The 17692-nt window shown below is 37.9% G+C and overlaps 1 protein-coding gene across 9 annotated transcripts in view; it reads left to right on the plus strand.

The window, feature by feature from the left end:
* Positions 1–17692, plus strand: part of Nrg3 (neuregulin 3) — a 1038176-nt gene that overhangs the window by 491116 nt on the left and 529368 nt on the right. The window lies entirely within an intron of this gene.

The following is a 17692-nucleotide window of genomic DNA, read 5'->3' on the forward strand; positions in this document are numbered from 1 at the left end:
GGTATATAAAAGTTAAATAAAAATCTTTAATATGCCCCGTGAATATAGCAGGATGTTCTGTGCAGTGAAGCATCAGAAGACTGTAACAGGGCTTCTCAAAAACCTCAATCACCAGATACAACTTCTTTAAGTGGGGAAAACAGGATAAGGGGAAACAATACGTAGGTAAATAAATGAAAACTGCCATCCTACCAGTAAGTAATACTGATATACTGTTTACATCACTGTGATTTTAAGGGCAATTAAGATTATGAGTTTTGTTCCAAAATGTCCAATGAGACAAGTTTATTAAATGTATTGTCCTAATGAACATTATAAGATGATAAAATATGCAGAAAGAAGGGAACACGCAAAAGGAAGTGGGGATAAAAGGAACAGAAGAGAGGAGATACTGAAGGGAAAATATAAATGTCCAGTGTATAGTTTTAGATGTTGTATTTGTGATTCTCAGTCATAAAAATCATATTTTGAAATCAGAAATATTTTCCCAAAAATTCTTTAATTATTAAATTATATATATATAAATACTAGCAAAAAAGAGAAAAGGTCATCAAAACTGTTTTTCCACCAAGTTTTTATTTCCAGTATAAATTGTCACGCTGTTTAATCATATTTACTTATATTCATTTCTCATTACTTTTCTGTTCTGGAATGAGGTTAGTGTATGATTTTTTTTTTTTAGTGTTCTGAATATTTAGATGGAAAGGAAAGGTTTTCATTACCAACTCCTGTAAGCACAGAAGCTTCAGTGGTGTATTCCTCAGGCACGAAAGCTCATCGACTCAAAGATCAATCACATTTTCAGCATGGTTCCTTAATAACAGTCCTTTTATTCGAGAAGATAAAAGACATAACATTGGCAATAAAATACATGGTTTTATTTGGATAGTAGATTTTTACTTGTGTGTTTTTCTAAAATCGTAACTGATAGCTAGTTGGGCAATAAGAATGACATATTTAGCTCAGGACTCATGATGGCTTCATAAATTTCCAACAGAAGTTAAACCTGCACTGACAATTGTACCCATGGAGTCATTCTCAATTTTCCTCTCCTCTGGCAGTCTTTCTTATGTGCACTGTGAGAATCTTGTCTTGGCTAATGTGTGCCAAAGAACTCTATTAAATATTTAATTTCAAATGTCACAAAAGGTGTTCTTGACTCATCTTGAAGATATTCTCAATAACTTCCTTTATATTCTAAAAGTTCCAAGTTTTTAAATGTTGCATTAAATGCATTTAATGATACTTTAAAAAAATTACTCAACATGTGTCCTAAAATTCATCAGATTGGAGCTGTTGTTGGAACAAAGGTGTGTCCATTCTTGGCAGATTTTTCTAATATACTGTATCATATTTTATTTTTCTAGTTTATGTTATTTATTTGTCATTTTGTCTTTACCAAGAAGAAATGAAAACCAGAGTGGTTGCTATTTATAACTTTGTGTTGACCTGTTTTAACCAATTTAATATTTTCCAACAAATCACATAAGCATAAATATATTCTTAAATTATTTTTCACTTAAAGATTTTTTTCAAACTATATTTTTGATAATGTTTCCTCTCTCTGATCTCCTCCCAGATCTTTTCCACCTCCTACCTATCCAACTTCATGTTCTCTCTGTCTCTTCTTTGTCTCTGTCTCTGTCTCTCTCAAAGATGTTTATCTACCATCAATTACCCCTTTCTGTAGATCATAGCACACCATATTTAGAAGGTGGTAAACTAAGTCTTCATGGAACTTAGTTCCCATGAGTAACTGAATAAATGAACAGAAATCAAAATTAACTCATTGCTGCTTTTTCTATGCTGATGGGAAAGGTGTTGTTATTAGTGCAAAGACATGTATTAGGGAGTGGGTGTAGAGCAGATATTCACCCAGCAAGAAATCTTTTTTTACCATTTTCATATACTTCTTCATCACTTTGATATATCTGTTGCAATTCTGTTCAGATTAATTTTTTAACTAATACACATCCAACATATATTTTCAGTGGCAATTTATTTAGCCTTACCAAGAAGGAAAAAAAAGACATTAATAGCCACTTATAATTTGGCAGCCAACTAGAATAGCTGCTAAGTAGAGTTATGAGTTAATGTGATGCAAGCTTCTTTAAATTTAAAGTTACAGATAGCATCCAATAAGTAGGTTCATGCATATACATGTACAAATGGATAATTGCATATACATTTTGATCAAAACATTTTGATGAAATATTGAAATCATTTTATATGGAGTAGCAAATGTATCTAGAGTCTAACTTTATGAAGTCACTGACATAAAAAAATGACAGTTCTCCACTGTGACAAGAATTTATCAGAACTGTTGTATGTGTAGATCACTAGACCATCTCCTTTAGTCATTTACCATATGTTGGTTGTGTCTATGCCCAGACAGATAAACATGGGGTTTTTTGTTTGTTTGTTTGTATTTAATTTTAAGTGTACAAGTGTTTTGCCTACATGTATCTATGTGGACCACATGCATACCTGAGGCACACAGAGATCAGAATAGGATGTCAGATCACCTGGAACTGGAGTTACTAATGGTTGTGAACCATCTAGTGTGTCCTGGAACTGAATCCATCTCCTTTGAAAGACCAGCAAGTGCTCTTAATCACTGAGTCATCTTTCCAGCCTTGGGAACATGATTTGAAGCTTTATAGCAACTAGTGCTAATCACATGACTACACAGGTTTAGAATTTTCTATCCACAAAGTAAAAACTTTATGATGTATTGACTTCATTGTATTTTTATTGGGAATAAGAAACCAGGATACTTGTGAAGCTGTCCATTCACAGTGTTGTTTTGCAGTTCAATCAGCACATATTTCCACGAAGCATTAATACATTTTTAGGCTCTTACAGATCCACTTTTCATAAAGTCCTCTGGGAGATTTTACTTCTATTTCTTTGAAGGTATTTTTCAGATGAAATTGGTCACATTGTGGGTAGACAGATGATGATCTTTCTCTGTGTCAATTAGGTCAAATAAGCAGATTGATACATAGCTTGCTTGAGTTATACTCAGTTGTATGTGTTTGTTTTAGACTTTGTAGGAATATACAGTAAGATTGATGAAAATCTCTTCTCCAAAGCTTTCAGATAAGAGCACTCTCATGGTTAAAGTTTAAATAGAGTCATATTCCTCAAGAGTCACTTCATGGAGAATGCTCTATGAACAGAGAGCTCTACTTATACATCTGACTTGAGTAGGTCATACTCGGTATATACTTTTGCATGAGGAATAAAGCAACTCATTCCCAGTCTCCATACCCTGTAAGAAGTATGTGAGCTAACATGGCTTATGAGACACCTAATTACATTTTTCAGGATATAGTGTTCTGCTTTCCCTGGAGTATAGGGGAAGTGAAACACTTCCCTAATGACCAACAGGTTATAGTTATGTATTTAGAAATATATGTATTTTATATGTATGTGACAACAATTAATGAAAAAAGAGGCCATGAATTTAAATAAGAATAAAGAGTTATATGTTGGAGAGTTTGGAAGGTAGAAAGAGAAAGGGGAAAACCATGTAATTCTCTTATAATCTCAAAAACAATTTTTTAAGAGGGCTGATGATATTGATCAGTGTTAGAGCATTGTTCATCACGCATGAGTTCCTAGGCATAATTCCCACTATTGCAAACACATAAGCTAATGGCAGAGAATAGATTCTATCTCTTTCTCTGCAGATGACAAATGACAACTGAACTGTTTTGTCTTAAAGTGGTCATTAGGCAATTGGAAAAGTGCAAGAATAAAAGTGTCTGTGCTAGTAGGAAGCTTGAAAGTGATCCTGGAGACTCACAATATATGGAGAGAATGATGGTGGACAGGGGGGTATAGAACTGAAGCCTGGGGAAGGTGTATTGGGGTTGAGGGTGATAAGTGGTTGAGACCTCAGCTTAAGGATTATTGATAAACCTTTTAGAAAACTGTAATAAGTACTAAGTGTCTAAGAAATCTCAAAACAAAATTATTGTGAGTGGGTGGCATATGAACATAAATGCTTTCTCTCCCAAAGCACTTTCCCACGCTCTAAGCATAAATGGATGCATGGTATCTTGGCCCCTTGCAGTGACTTGGTGACCTAACACATCTACTAATCAAACTGATGGAAGCTTCCTTTGAAATGCGGAGGTTAGAGATGAGCTTCTGCTTTGTCAACTTTCCCTAGAAGGCCTCTTTGTTTAAGAAGCCTTTTTATATCTTTCTCTCACCTAGAAGAATTCAGCTTCAGTGTAGGAAAGACACATGACAGGCTTATCTGGGTAAGTGAGACCTGGAAAGCTTTTGAAGGTAAATGCTGGATCTGAGCCCCTCCAATGACAGTGAAGAGTCAACAGGGATAGTTTAGGTCAGATAATGGCCATGTGGCTCTGGATTGCATTGTATTTCCACTGCTTTAGCATGATGTATAATTTGGATGGTACTGTCCTCCAAAGGTGCAGTTGTTAAGAGTTTGGTCTGTAAGGTAGAGCTAATGGGAAGTTGTAGAACCTTCCAGGGGAGGCCTGGCAAAATGTCTTTTGGTCATTAAAAGCAAGTCCTCAGCTCTTGTTTAGGCAAACATGTTGGTAACACTTCATGGGTTTAGCTTCTGACCGTCCCATAGCAAACTTCCTGATCACTCTGGCTTTTACAGTCTTTCTATTCTCTCATTTATAATGTTCCCTGAGCCTAAGGTACAGGAGTTGTTTTACAGATATATCCATTGGGAGTAAGCTCCCAACTGTGCAAGGTCAACAACAGTAGACCTGCCAAAATACACAGGGGGAAGACCTTGAGGCCTTCATCTGACATGAAGATCTACAGGCAACTAATTTTTTGTTCAATACCAAATAGTCAGCCCTAGAAACATACATACAATTAATATTATACAGACTCAGCACATTAGATTTAGGAATCTATGTCTATATGCACATGTATATATAAATACATACACACACACACACACATACACGTGTGCGCGCACACGCATGTGTGTATATACACATGTAGCAACAATGAATGAAAAAGAGGCCATGAATTTGAGAGAGGGCAAGCAGCATACATGGCAGGGTTTGGATGGAAGAAAGGGAAATGGAAATGATATAACAATAACATAATCTCAAGAATAAAATAAAAAAAAAAGTGTGCCCTCATGTGTGATTATGGGCCCTGGCGTCTCCTCATTGCTTCTTCGTCATGAAATGAGCAGTTTGTTATTATACATTCCACACCATTGCCATCTGACAGCCTTTGGGCAAGCAACCCCAACCTGTTCTTAGGACCTCCAAAGCCCCAAGCCATAATAAACATTTTCCTCTCTACAAGTTAATTATCTCACGTATTTTATTATAGTAACAGGAAGGGAGCTAGCAGTGTTGGTGAAGTGATACAGCCAACTCAGATCTGATCAGGGTCTTCCTATGTGTTAAAGCACAGGAGTGGCCATACCACACTACCCATGCAGATGAAGACACATTCAAGGACACAGCATTTGGGGGGAAATGCTCTGCTCGTTCATCAAAATCATTATCCACACATTGTTCTTTATTAAATAAGTACATGTTTTTTCTTCTTTTTGAATCATTCCTTGGAAGTCTCTATTAATGTAATTAAAAGCCAGTCTGACATACTTCATTACTAGAGGCATTGAGATATCTACAGAAATGATCATCACATATTCATATGATGCCCAAGTTGTTCTTTAAATTCTCATGCATATTGCTTCCTTTTTTTCTCTCTCTCTCTATACACTGTAATAATTCTCATCAGTAGCACTGCCAAACTTGAGTTCTTTTTCAAGCACAGGCAAAGAAGACAGAAGAGATGAAGAAGAAGAAATTAAACTAGGAAAAGCATTAGGATTGCTGCATGTGAATTCCACTCACATCTTGAAGCCAATACATTTAAAAGATTAAATGAAAATTTCCCATCTCCTGTTATCACATCCTGCTGTCTTCACTGATGTGTTCTGAGAATAGGAGATGGCAGCTTCTCAATGTATCACTGAGATTCCTCTGCCTTATAGTGCTCCTGTCATTTCTATTTCCTAGCACGCTTCTGTGATAAAGTGAGAAATAATATTCCAAAATGCCAGTAGCATTCAATATAGGACACACTGCCCTCCACAATTAGCATATTTTTTCTAAGAGGCTGCTGTTTAAGATGCAATGATTTATAGGCCCTATAAATATATAGACAGTTGCCTGGATAAAAGGAGGATATGTTGGAAGCTGACTCTGTGTACTAATAAATGCCAAAAGGTACACTAGGTTAAAGAAATTATGTATGGAGGATCTTGGCTATAAATTTCTGTTGCATTTTCTGGGTTGAATTGCTTATGTGTCTGTATAAACTGTTAAGCAGAAAATAGGCACAGAGCATTAAAACTTTAGTTAACTCTATTTCTGCAGGTCTATATAATTTTAAACTTATTTAGGACAATAGCCCATTTGTTTTATAAATCACAGTGTTCATTGCAATATCTTTCAAGCTGAAAGCATTAAATCACTTTCTATTACTGAGCCTGGAAGAATGTAGCATTACAGCATGGCTGGCAGAACATGTATCAGTGTGATATTGATCTAACCCAGCAAAAAGAAAAGCCACACTGAACAGACTCCAAACAGCCAGGAGTGTTATCTTCAGGCTGCAGGGATGGTTCAGATCCCATATTCTTAGGTCAAAAGACTCTATATTTCTTTTCTTCAAAAAACAGATTCATGAAATTTGGTGACAATTATGACCTTTTCTTTCATCTTAATCTGTAAGATTAAGAGCTGTGGTAGTTGAGGACTGTCTGGAGGTAATTATTTGACATCCTAATTAGCTCCCTTTCCAACATGGAATGAGTTTAACTAGAGTTAAAATGCTTCTTAAATTGAACTCTTAGGTCATTCCAAACCTGTTCTTAGGGGTTCTGCTAGTTTGGTAATTTCAGAATACCAACACTAAGAACATAGGTACAGCATATAGTTAGCATAGGTAGCATCTCCCTAGATAACCTCTCAGTGACCAGAATGTCAACTATGTTGCACCAAGACTATGCTACCTGGTGACCAAATTCTTATCACATTTCCCACCACTCAACAGGTATTAACACCCTGGAATTTGCATGAGGCACTAAAAAGAACCCGCTAGGGGAGAATCAGGTTAATTTACAGTCAACATTCAGGCTCATTTAATGTGACATATTCCCATAATGAGGAAAGGAAAGTCCTGAGAAGAGAGCAAAAGGGGCCAATGGAAAAGATAGAAATGGCTTATCAAAATATGTACAGATCTACAGGAATGAGGGAGAAGACAAGAGGGAGAGAGGGAAGGTGATATAGAATCAGCAATTCTGAGATGAAGGCAATAGACAGCTAAGTGTGAACATGTCTTCATTCAGTTCCACATACTACCTGGAAAGCCAGCATCGCTGTGACTATAAACATAAGAACATCTCCTATTAGACTCATCATTATTGTGAGAGTGAAAATGAGAAACAGCTGATGGAACCAGACCTTGCTCATGGCATGGATGGACGCACTTAGCCAGTTGTTATGGTTCTCATTAAGGAAGTAAAGGGAAATCCTTAGTAAGCTGCATCCCCTGCTAATGTATATTTTAAACTAGGCTGCCTGTATCAGTCCACTCTATGGCCAGCTTTGCTTGGAATTCATTTTGTTTGTTTGTTTCTTATTTAGAGGAGGCATTTTGTAGGATTACAGACTCTTCTGCCAGTCATCCCCTTTATACCTGTGTCTGATCTTTCACATTGCATGCACATACCACTACATACAGCTGGTACAGTGAGCAGATTCCTTCTTCCTGGTCAGTTTGCCTCACTTCAAGTCACTTATTGAACCTATGTCCTAATCCATGATACTCTGGTATTTCTCTAAAGTGATGACTGATATCACCACCTGATAGACTGAGGAAGATACAGAAGGAAGCAGCCTTGTGGCAGATGTGAGGGTGCTTCTTATTCCTCCATCACGTTACACTCTGCTTCACATTCTTTGGATCCTCTCATGAGTAGATGCAAGAGCATATTTACAAAGCAGACCTATGACAGACAACGACCTGTGTGACCCACGATGGCCTAGTGCCCTCCACAGGCAACAAGCCAGCTGAATCAAAGACACCTAGGTAAACAATAGGCAGGCACTAGAGGAGAGAACCAGGATGCTAACTTGTTGTGGACCTGAGTCTCATTTAGAGGCCAGAAAACAAAAGTCTGGAGCTATGTGCACACCTGGGTCAGATTCTTCTCATATATCTCCTGGTACTCCAAACACAACTGGGTGACCAAGGCAGAAAGAGATGGTGCAGATTCTGAATTGGTAATTGCCTAAAAGTCCCAGCAAAACTTCTTCTTCTCCTTCTTCTTCTTCTTCTTCTCCTCCTCCTCCTCCTCCTCCTCCTCCTCCTCCTCCTCCTCCTCCTCCTTCTTCTTCTTCTTCTTCTTCTTCTTCTTCTTCTTTTTTGTTTTTGTTTTTGTTTTTTGAGACTGGGTTTCTCTGTGTAGCTTTGCGCCTTTCCTAGAACTCACTTGGTAGCCCAGGCTGGCCTTGAACTCACAGAGATTCACCTGGCTCTGCCTCCTGAGTGCTGGGATTAAAGGCATATGCCACCACCGCCCAGCCGTCCAGCAAAACTTTTTGTTGAATTGTTGTTATAAGCCATGCTTTATTAAAATCATTAGGAGAATTCAGGGGAAAAGAACTTTTAAAAGTAAAAGGGGCCCACCATTTATTATAAAACGACTGGTCTTTGTGTGGTAGTTAATATTTCTGGCTTATTTTGATTATCACCAGTAAGGAGGAGATTGCCATCAACTGAGGATGAGGGCGGGAGTTATATTCATCATAATTTGGATCTTGCTGAAGTTACGTAACAATAGAAGTTAGTCTTGGGTTGAATGACTTTTTCCCCTGTATCCTTCCTTCTTCTGTGTTATAGACACAAGCATGACTTTACTATGCTTTCATGGGGCATGGGACACTGAAGTTGAGACACCTTTGGATTGGAGCTCAGACATGTAACATGTTTTATTGATGGGAAGTGTGGTTCATTCTAAGTAGAGATTTGAGGTGGTTTCCATTTGCAAGATTTGTATTTCTTTCTCAGCTTCTATCTCAATGATGAGGATGATGCATTCCAATGTGGTGTTATTTTAGCACACTGAGACCCCAAAATGATATGTACATTTGTACAGTACCAGCTAAAATATGTTGTAGGTCACTGAGACATTGACCTTAACAATTTAGTATTATTGGAATAATATTCTGCATTTACCAGCAAAGGTGCACAAAGAAAATATACATTTGCATGTATGTCAAAATTATATGAATGTTCATAATGACACAAATCAGCCTGATTATTCTCTGTGATTGTGCTCAGTGATTGTTCTCAACTCCTGTTCAAGAAACGATAGCAACATGTGTAGCAATATTGCCTTTTCTTTCAGGAACAAACCGATTTTTAAAGATGGATAACAGAGATCTAGAATTGGTCTGTACCGAGTGGGGGGATCAACAGATACACAGAGTAATAAAGTTGGATTTGAATTTTGAATTGAATGTAAACCAAATTATGAGGCAGTACCTGATGGCAGTATATTGAAGCTTCTGCTTTTTACAAACCTCAGTGTGCTGTCAGAAGCGATATTGACAGAGGTATGGGACACAGTTGTGATGAAAATGTTCCAGAGAAAAATGCCAGAAAAACATCTGCACAGGTGTGATCTCCTTCTCTCATCCCATGGAAAACTCAGAGGATAAGATGTTATTGAAAAACTAATCCAAACTTGAAAAAAGTTTATGAACATTTGACACTTTACAGGAAAATCACAGCTCTGTATTATAGATCATATGACTGAGAGAAGGCAATCTTGTCCAAAGTACTCTCATATGATTTTAATGAGAAAATAGTTATATTTAAATCCTTCTAAAATTTACATTATATGCAGTAACAAACATTAGCATTATTTTTTGTTGTTCTCTGTATAACAATGAGAACATTTTTAATGTTTTATTAAAATCTTTTGAAAGTAGTGAGGTGGTGTTGATTTCTCCTGTTCATTATTAAGAAACCTTTGTACAGTTTTGATTTGCATTCAGTACTTTACAAAGACTATAGTACCGTGTAAAGTCATGTGCATGTGCATGCATGCATGCATGCATGTATGTATATGTATGTATGTATGTATATATGTATGCAATATGTATGTGTGCATGTATATATATGGATAGATAGATAGATTAATGGAATGTATGCATTGATGGGTGGTTAAATAAACAGGTATATAAATGGATGTAGATAAGATACTATTATCCATAATTTATCTTAATAGAGTTAAGCCTAGATACCATAAAACCTTAGTGCTTAATCCTCACTTCTGTTTCACTCAGAAGGGATAAAGGTGAAATTCCAGCAGTTTGTGCCGAGTATATGGATAACTTCCTGTGGTGGTTTGAACAAAAAGGTCTCCTGTAGGTTCCTATATTTGAATGCCCAGTCTTCAGGGAGTGGAACCACTTGGGAGGGGTTAGGAGGTGTTTAAAGGATGATAATCGGCACTCGGAGCTGATGGCTGCAGAAAGGTCACAGTCACAACAGAAACCAGTGTTAGTTTTCAGAACTTTATTAGGAAGGAAAGGGGGAAAAGGAGAGAGGAGAACCAGGCCTGGAAAGAGAGGAAGATGGTGGGGGAGGAGAAAGGGGAACAGAGCAGAGTAGGGAGGGAATGGGGTCTGCGTCTGGCTTTTTAAGGCATGTACATAGTCTCCAGCACACACTGATGATGTAAAATGCAAGACCTTTTGCTTAACTCCTGAACTGCATGTGTGTGGTCACTCATCTGGAGTAAGGGTGTAGCTTTGTTAGAATAGATGTGGCCTTGTTGAAGGAAGCATGTCACTGAGGATGGGCTTTGAGTTTTCCAAAGCCCAAGGCAGGGCCAGTGACTTTCTCTCTTCCTGCTTCCTGAGGATCAGGATGAAGAACTCTTAGATACTTCTCCAGCAGCATATCTGCCTATGTGCCACCATGCTGCACTCCATGATGACAATTGATTAAACCTCTGAAACTGTAAGCCAGTCCCAATTAAATGCTTTCCTTTGTAAGAGTTGCTGTGGTCATGGTGTCTTTTCATAGCAATAGAACACTGATTAAGACACCTCTAAAACAGACTCCATCACTGGATTCCAAAGTAGTGAGTAGAATGTTTTCTGCCCCAAGAATGGTATCACATCCTAATTGTGCCTGGTTACCAGCCTAATCTGTTGTTTTTGTAATTATTTATATTAAATCTACTGAAGCAACTGAAAATTGAAGGCTATTATTCATAAATACATGTTGTTTAACTGAACTGTATAACAGAAATTTATATACAGTGAGACCATACAAAGCAGACTTATTTATGGTGCATGTGTGTTTTTGTGTATTTAAGTGTGTATGTGTATATTTGTGCATATGTGTTTATGGTTGTATGTGTATTTATGTGTGTGTACTCTTTACATATGTATATTGTGGGGATTATACTCTTAAATCTTAAATTCCTAAAGCTTTTTGTTCCTATTGATGTGACAGGGTTGCATTCTAAATGCTGGACACAGTGACTTAAAGTCTTTATTAACACCTTAGCTCGTACAGCCCTTGACCGCTAGTCCCAGGCTGGAACCCTCCCCTCATTCTTGTCTGACTCCTCAGGACAGAGCCATGCCTGATATACCACACCTATGCCTTCTTGCCATGTGTCATCCTCCTCCCAGTGTCCAAAGGTATTCCTTCTAAGTCATCCTGGGAGAAGATGGCCTGCCTGCATGCTGTCACTCTCTTTACAGTTTATTCTCTCTGGTTGCAAACTCCTAGAGTTCCAAAGCTATTGCTTCTCTAGACTGAAGCTTTTGTGCTATTTTATCAGGCCTGCAATACCTTGTACAGGGTGAAGAGAGAAAGCTTAAACTATGTGCATAAAAATTTATATTCTTTGTTTTTTTTTTTTTGTTGTTGTTGTTTTGTTTTGTTTTTTGGTTTTTTGAGACAGGGTTTCTCTGTGTAGCTTTGCGCCTGTCCTGGAACTCGCTTTGTAGACCAGGCTGGCCTCGAACTCACAGAGATCCGCCTGGCTCTGAAAGTTGAATCACCATTTATAATACAAAAATTATTCATTTAAAAGCAAACATCCCTTTTAATGGAAAGAAACATTATTTGTGTTGCATAATGACCACATACCCCAAAATTTGCTTTGTTGAAATAAAACTTAAGACAGAGAATAGATTAGAAAGAAATGACCCAAGTATGTATTGTCATAAAAATATTCACTCAGGACAGTTTCTGTTTATCCTATTCAATATCTTCCAGACATTTATTATCCACAGTCAATGCAGAAGCCTCTAGCCAGTTTCTAAATGCCAGGGTTTTAAATGCCTGTCAAAAATGAATTGGTACCTTATTTTTATAAGGACACTTTGTAATGCAAAAGGGCAAAATAGCATACTCTCTGAGGAAATATGTGGTTCAGCTGCTAAGCCAATATTTTTCTTTTAAAGATAGATAACATCTCCCTTCACAAAGAAATTGAGTAACTGAGGTCTCCTCCAAGCTAATTATTAGGCATTGAGGAAGAGCCAGCTTACCCCAGAGAATATGTGGAAGATACCAGGTGCCTCCTCAGTGAAGAGTACAACAGAGCTAGGAAGGCCACCTGGGGCTGGGGTTAGAAGAGCTATCCAGTTCACCCCAGGAGAGCATTAGGACTCTGAGCACTTGCTTGGGCTCCATTCTGCCCTGTTATTCACCAGACTAGGACTCTCTGAAATCCCCATCTAGGCCATTGCTACCTACATAAGAAGCATCAGGCAGAGAGTGCGGGTAGGAAATAGGTAACCAAGGTTTGGGTAAGATTTACAAAGTTGTTTGCATGGTCCATTGGGTCTTAGAAACTGCCCCCAAATTAAAAAAAAAAAAAAAAAAAAAAAAAAAAAAGGAGAAAGAAAAGAAAAGAAAAAAACACACCAAACAAAAATGAAGAGAGAAAAGATAAAACCAGCCAGGCAGTGGTGGCAGAAGCCTTTAATCCCAGGACTCAGAGAGGCAGAGTCACGTGGTTCTCTGTGAGTTCAAGGCCAGCCTGGTCTACAGGACAAGATCCAGGACAGGCACCAAAACTACACAGAGAAACCCTGTCTCGGAAAAAAAAAAAAAAAAAAAAAAAAAAAAAAAAAAGATAAAAAGATAAAACCAGACCTTGCCACAGCAACCCTGGGGAAGAACCAGGCTCTGCCATGACAGTCTTGAGAAAGAGCTGAGCTAGAGAGGAAAATCAAAGAGAATCAAAAGTCAAAATTTCCAGCAGGAAAGCCTGCAGAGAGCAGGAAAAGGAAAATGGCTTTGGGAAGGCCAGAAATGAAACAAAGGCCAGGGCACCACTAATAGCTTTTATTGGATGGACATAATCTCTTCCAAATTCACAAAGGAATTACAAGGGAGCTAAGCTAATTTCAGTAGATGATCCTGATGATGTTTCTTTGATGGTAGGGCAGAATATGACGATGGCTTCCTTTCCATACAATTGTGGATTCAGTTAGAGATTAATTTCCCCCCCCCACGCAAAATTAGGCATAATAAATAACTAAACCAACATTTTAAATGGCTTACTACAGTACAAGAAGGCACAAAACACTATTTTTTAAAGGCCCAATAATCTGCATTTCTCCTACAAAGGGATTGAGAATTAATATGATAAATAACATGGAGGAACCAGTTCAGAGGGCACATCAGTAAGTCACTCTGGCCACTGGTGACTCCTAGGTGTCACCCTGAAACAAGGCAACTAGATTCTTTGATTCTGCGCAAGTGTTCCTTCTGCTACCTGTGTGTCATCTGTTCCTGAACATGAAGTGAATGGGAAAAGCCAAGTGGGTTGAACATTTCTGAATGGTTTGATGCAAGGCTGCCAGTGAAATTTTCTCAGACAACACCTATTACAGTTTCTGAGAATGTGACAAGTGGTGGTTAATGGTGACATTGCTGTTTGTTTGTGAATCTAGTTTATTCTCAGGATAGTTTTTAAATTAGTACATGTTTCTCTTTTCAGTTAAAACAAAATCAATATCATTATCATATATGTTTAACCGACAAAATATATTTACCTAAGAGGCAATTTTTTAGAAAGGTTCAGGACTGAGATTTATTTCAATGGTAGAGGACTTACTTAACTTGGAAATGTCCTGTTTCCAATCCCCAACACCATAGTGAAAGAATGAATGCAAAAAAGGTGAATGAATGAATAAAAATGAGCAAATGATCTAGAGAATCATGATTGTGTTGAACAATAGGATAATCTGTATTTCTTCTTTTTTTTTACTCTCCTCTTTTGGTCATATCAAACATAGGGACTTGCATAGCCTTAAACCCACAGCATCTGGAAATATTGACAAGTATAGTACAAAATGCTTCTCGTAAGTCATTATAGAAAAACTTAGTTGCTTTGAAAATCAATAAATAATTTTGCATATTTCTCATGCTTTGATTACAAGCAGCCACGTGTCAGAGTCACTTTTGGCTTCCATGAGAGAATACTATCAACTGGATTGCTTATGAGTCATCATCAGAGTGTCAGACTGGGGGTCTAGCATGATTGAACTCTGGGAAAAAGGCCTTCTGGGTTGGTGACCAACACCTTCTGGTTATTATCTTACATGACAGAAAGACAGAAATCCACTATTGGCTTCCCATCACATGACCTAATCCTGGCCATGAAAAACACCTGCTAATGCTGTTCTCTTGGGAGTTATCACAGGAAATAATTAGGCTGGAGGATGCATACAAGCCATAGTAGCATCAATAATATATTACTAGTTACTTGCATAAAAGTTTTATCCAGATTTTTCTCTGTTTAGTTTGGCATGTGGAGATGTATGTATCTTCTTACAGGAATAGTTTGCCATCAATCTAAAATGCTCACTGGGTCTCCATGCTGTTTCGTCAAATGCTTTGTTCTAAAAGATACCAAGGCTGTTTAAAGGGACTCATGTTGGTGGCTCTGAAGACAAACTGGTGTGAGAAGTTAAATAAATATGTGTTTGGTAGTTTGCAAATTTTAAGTGATTGAATCCTTTGTAAAAGAAAATAAAGCAAAGATATCTTATATAATTGTCCCAAGTTGATAGAGGCAATTTAGAAATAATGGGCAACAGAAATAACATGTGTGGGCATGCATCCTCAGAACCCAAGATAAACATCAGAGGACCTATCACTTGTCAGACACACCACGTCAGAAATTGAGTTAAGTAAGCACTTGTTATAAACTTGATCCTCCTATCACTTCTGTGAGTTAGCTGCTATCATATGAGCTTTATAGATGAAGAAAGAGAAGGTTTCTGAGGGACCCCCTCATAATTTCATCTGTGTTCAGCCTGATTGTTATTCTTCTTAAAGAGAAGGAAGGATCCTGGACCAGTGAGATTTTTCAGTATGTAATGGTGCTTGTCCTCATACATCGCAAGCTGAGTGTGAGAGTCATACTCACATGATGGAAGGAGAGAGCCAAAGCCCAAAAGTTGTGTTCTTCATCTCTGACAGGCTACAGGGAACACAAGTGCTGCTGGTCCCAGGACCACACTTAAAACAGCGAGGTCTGAGGAGGTCAATAAGTTGATCAAGCCCATGAGACAGAACACCAAAACAGAAAAGATCAAATAGGTACTTGTTCTGAAGTGTACCTTATAATCCCCCCTTCCTTAGATGTCATGAGAAGCACCTTGAAGAGGTCACACCTCTTTACCAGGTATGAAGAGAGTACTTAATAAATGGCCATCTGTCCACTAATATCTTTAGTTCAGAGATTAACGTCCATGTGAAGACTTCTAGGCTACGCTCTATATTTTGTGCTCCATCTGAAAGAATTCTGGAAACAGATTTTTGACAAACTTCCTCATTGACATATAAATAGAAGCAATAACAAGGGAAAAGTCCCTTTGATGAGGTCCCTATCTTCTTAGCTACATGTGACAGCCCCTTCTCAGTGACTTTAAAGAAGTCTACCAGTGCTGGCCAGGAACCCCAATAAACAATACTTGCAGGGATAGCATTCAAGTCTGAGGGATAGATTGCAAAACCGGGAAGCCCAAGGAGGTGACAGCAGAGGCACCCATGAAATGTTCTGTTATGTGACTGGCAGTTTAGCCTCTCTGTATGTCAGTTTCTTCCAGCTAAAGAAAGGAGGATTGAGATGGGCCATGGAGATCAGAACTGCCACCAGAGACACCTTATAAAATCATTCCCCTCAAAAGTGTAGCATCAGAGAAGCTTCCTCCTGCAGTGGGGTGTACACAAATATGGAAACCCACAGCCAGACATTATATAATGAGAGACCTTGGAACACTCAGCCCTAAATGGGATGTCTCCATCAAATCCCTCCCCTCAGAGTAGAGGGAACCCTATAAAAAAGGAGACAAAAAGAGTATAAAAGCCAGAGGGGAAGGAGGACACCAAGAAATTAAGACCCTCTACATCAGCATGTGCAAAGCTCATATGAATTCAGAGACTGTAGCAGCATGCACAGCACAGGTCTGCACCAGGTCCTCTGTGCATATATTATGGCTCCCAGTTAGTGTTTTTGTGGGATTCCTGAATGTGTGAATAAAATCAATCTCTGATTCTTCTGCCTTCTTTTGGGTTCATTTCAATTTGTTGGTTTGCCTTGTTTATCTTTTATGGGATAGGTTTTGCTTTATTTCATGTTTTATTTTCTTGTATTTAATAAATGAATGAATCAATGAAAAATCTAGCCAATAGGATAAAGCAAAACAACTGAACTGTCCCTTATACCTACTGGAGAGGGAAATAGAGTGACACTGGGTTTATCAACTACTCCAAGGCAGGCCTTATGTTCAGGAGTAGTTGACCAACATAAGGGATCCCCACCCTCCCTTTTTTTTGGTTTTTAGAGACAGGGTTTCTCTGTGGAGCTTTGTGCCTTTCCTGGAAATCACGTGGTAGCCCAGGATGGCCTTGAACTCACAGAGATCCGCCTGCCTCTGCCTCCCAAGTGCTGGGATTAAAGGCGTGCTCCACCACCGCCTGACTTCCTCCTGTGTGTGTGTGTGTGTGTGTGTGTGTGTGTGTGTGTGTGTGTGTACGCACTTTTACTTAGCTAAAGTCTGATATTTTGTTTGTTTGTTTTGCTTTATTTCTTTTTGGGTGTGGTTTTGTTTTCTTGGTTTTGGAGGGTTTGTTTTTATATTGGATTTTGGTTTGGTCTTTGAGAAAGAACTTAAAGTTGGATGGGTAGGGAAAGGATCTGAAAAGATTTGGGTGAGAGGAAGATATGACCAAAATACATTTAAATTAAAAAATATTTTAAATAGGAAAACATATATAAAAATTTTAAAAAGATAAGAAAAAAACAAAATGGAATGTAAATAATTAAGGTCAATAAAAAAAAAACCTCCAGAGTATTAAACCCCTCTACCACGCAGATATTGGTCTATCAGATTCTGAAATTCTGATATAAAAATAAATGAATCAGGGAGTGCCTCTGATATTCTATAATGTTAATTAATATGTTAATTTTTCTAGTTTTATCATTCGCATCTATTTAACATTTACATCTTAGTTATAGAAATTAAATTTCTTCTTCATTAAAATCATATTTTAATAATTTAAAAAAAGTACCTCTTCACTCTGGGCTAGTTCTTTCTTGCTTTTA

Source organism: Peromyscus leucopus, chromosome 9 (genome assembly GCF_004664715.2).
Source record: "Peromyscus leucopus breed LL Stock chromosome 9, UCI_PerLeu_2.1, whole genome shotgun sequence".
Classification (NCBI taxonomy): Eukaryota; Metazoa; Chordata; class Mammalia; order Rodentia; family Cricetidae; genus Peromyscus; species Peromyscus leucopus.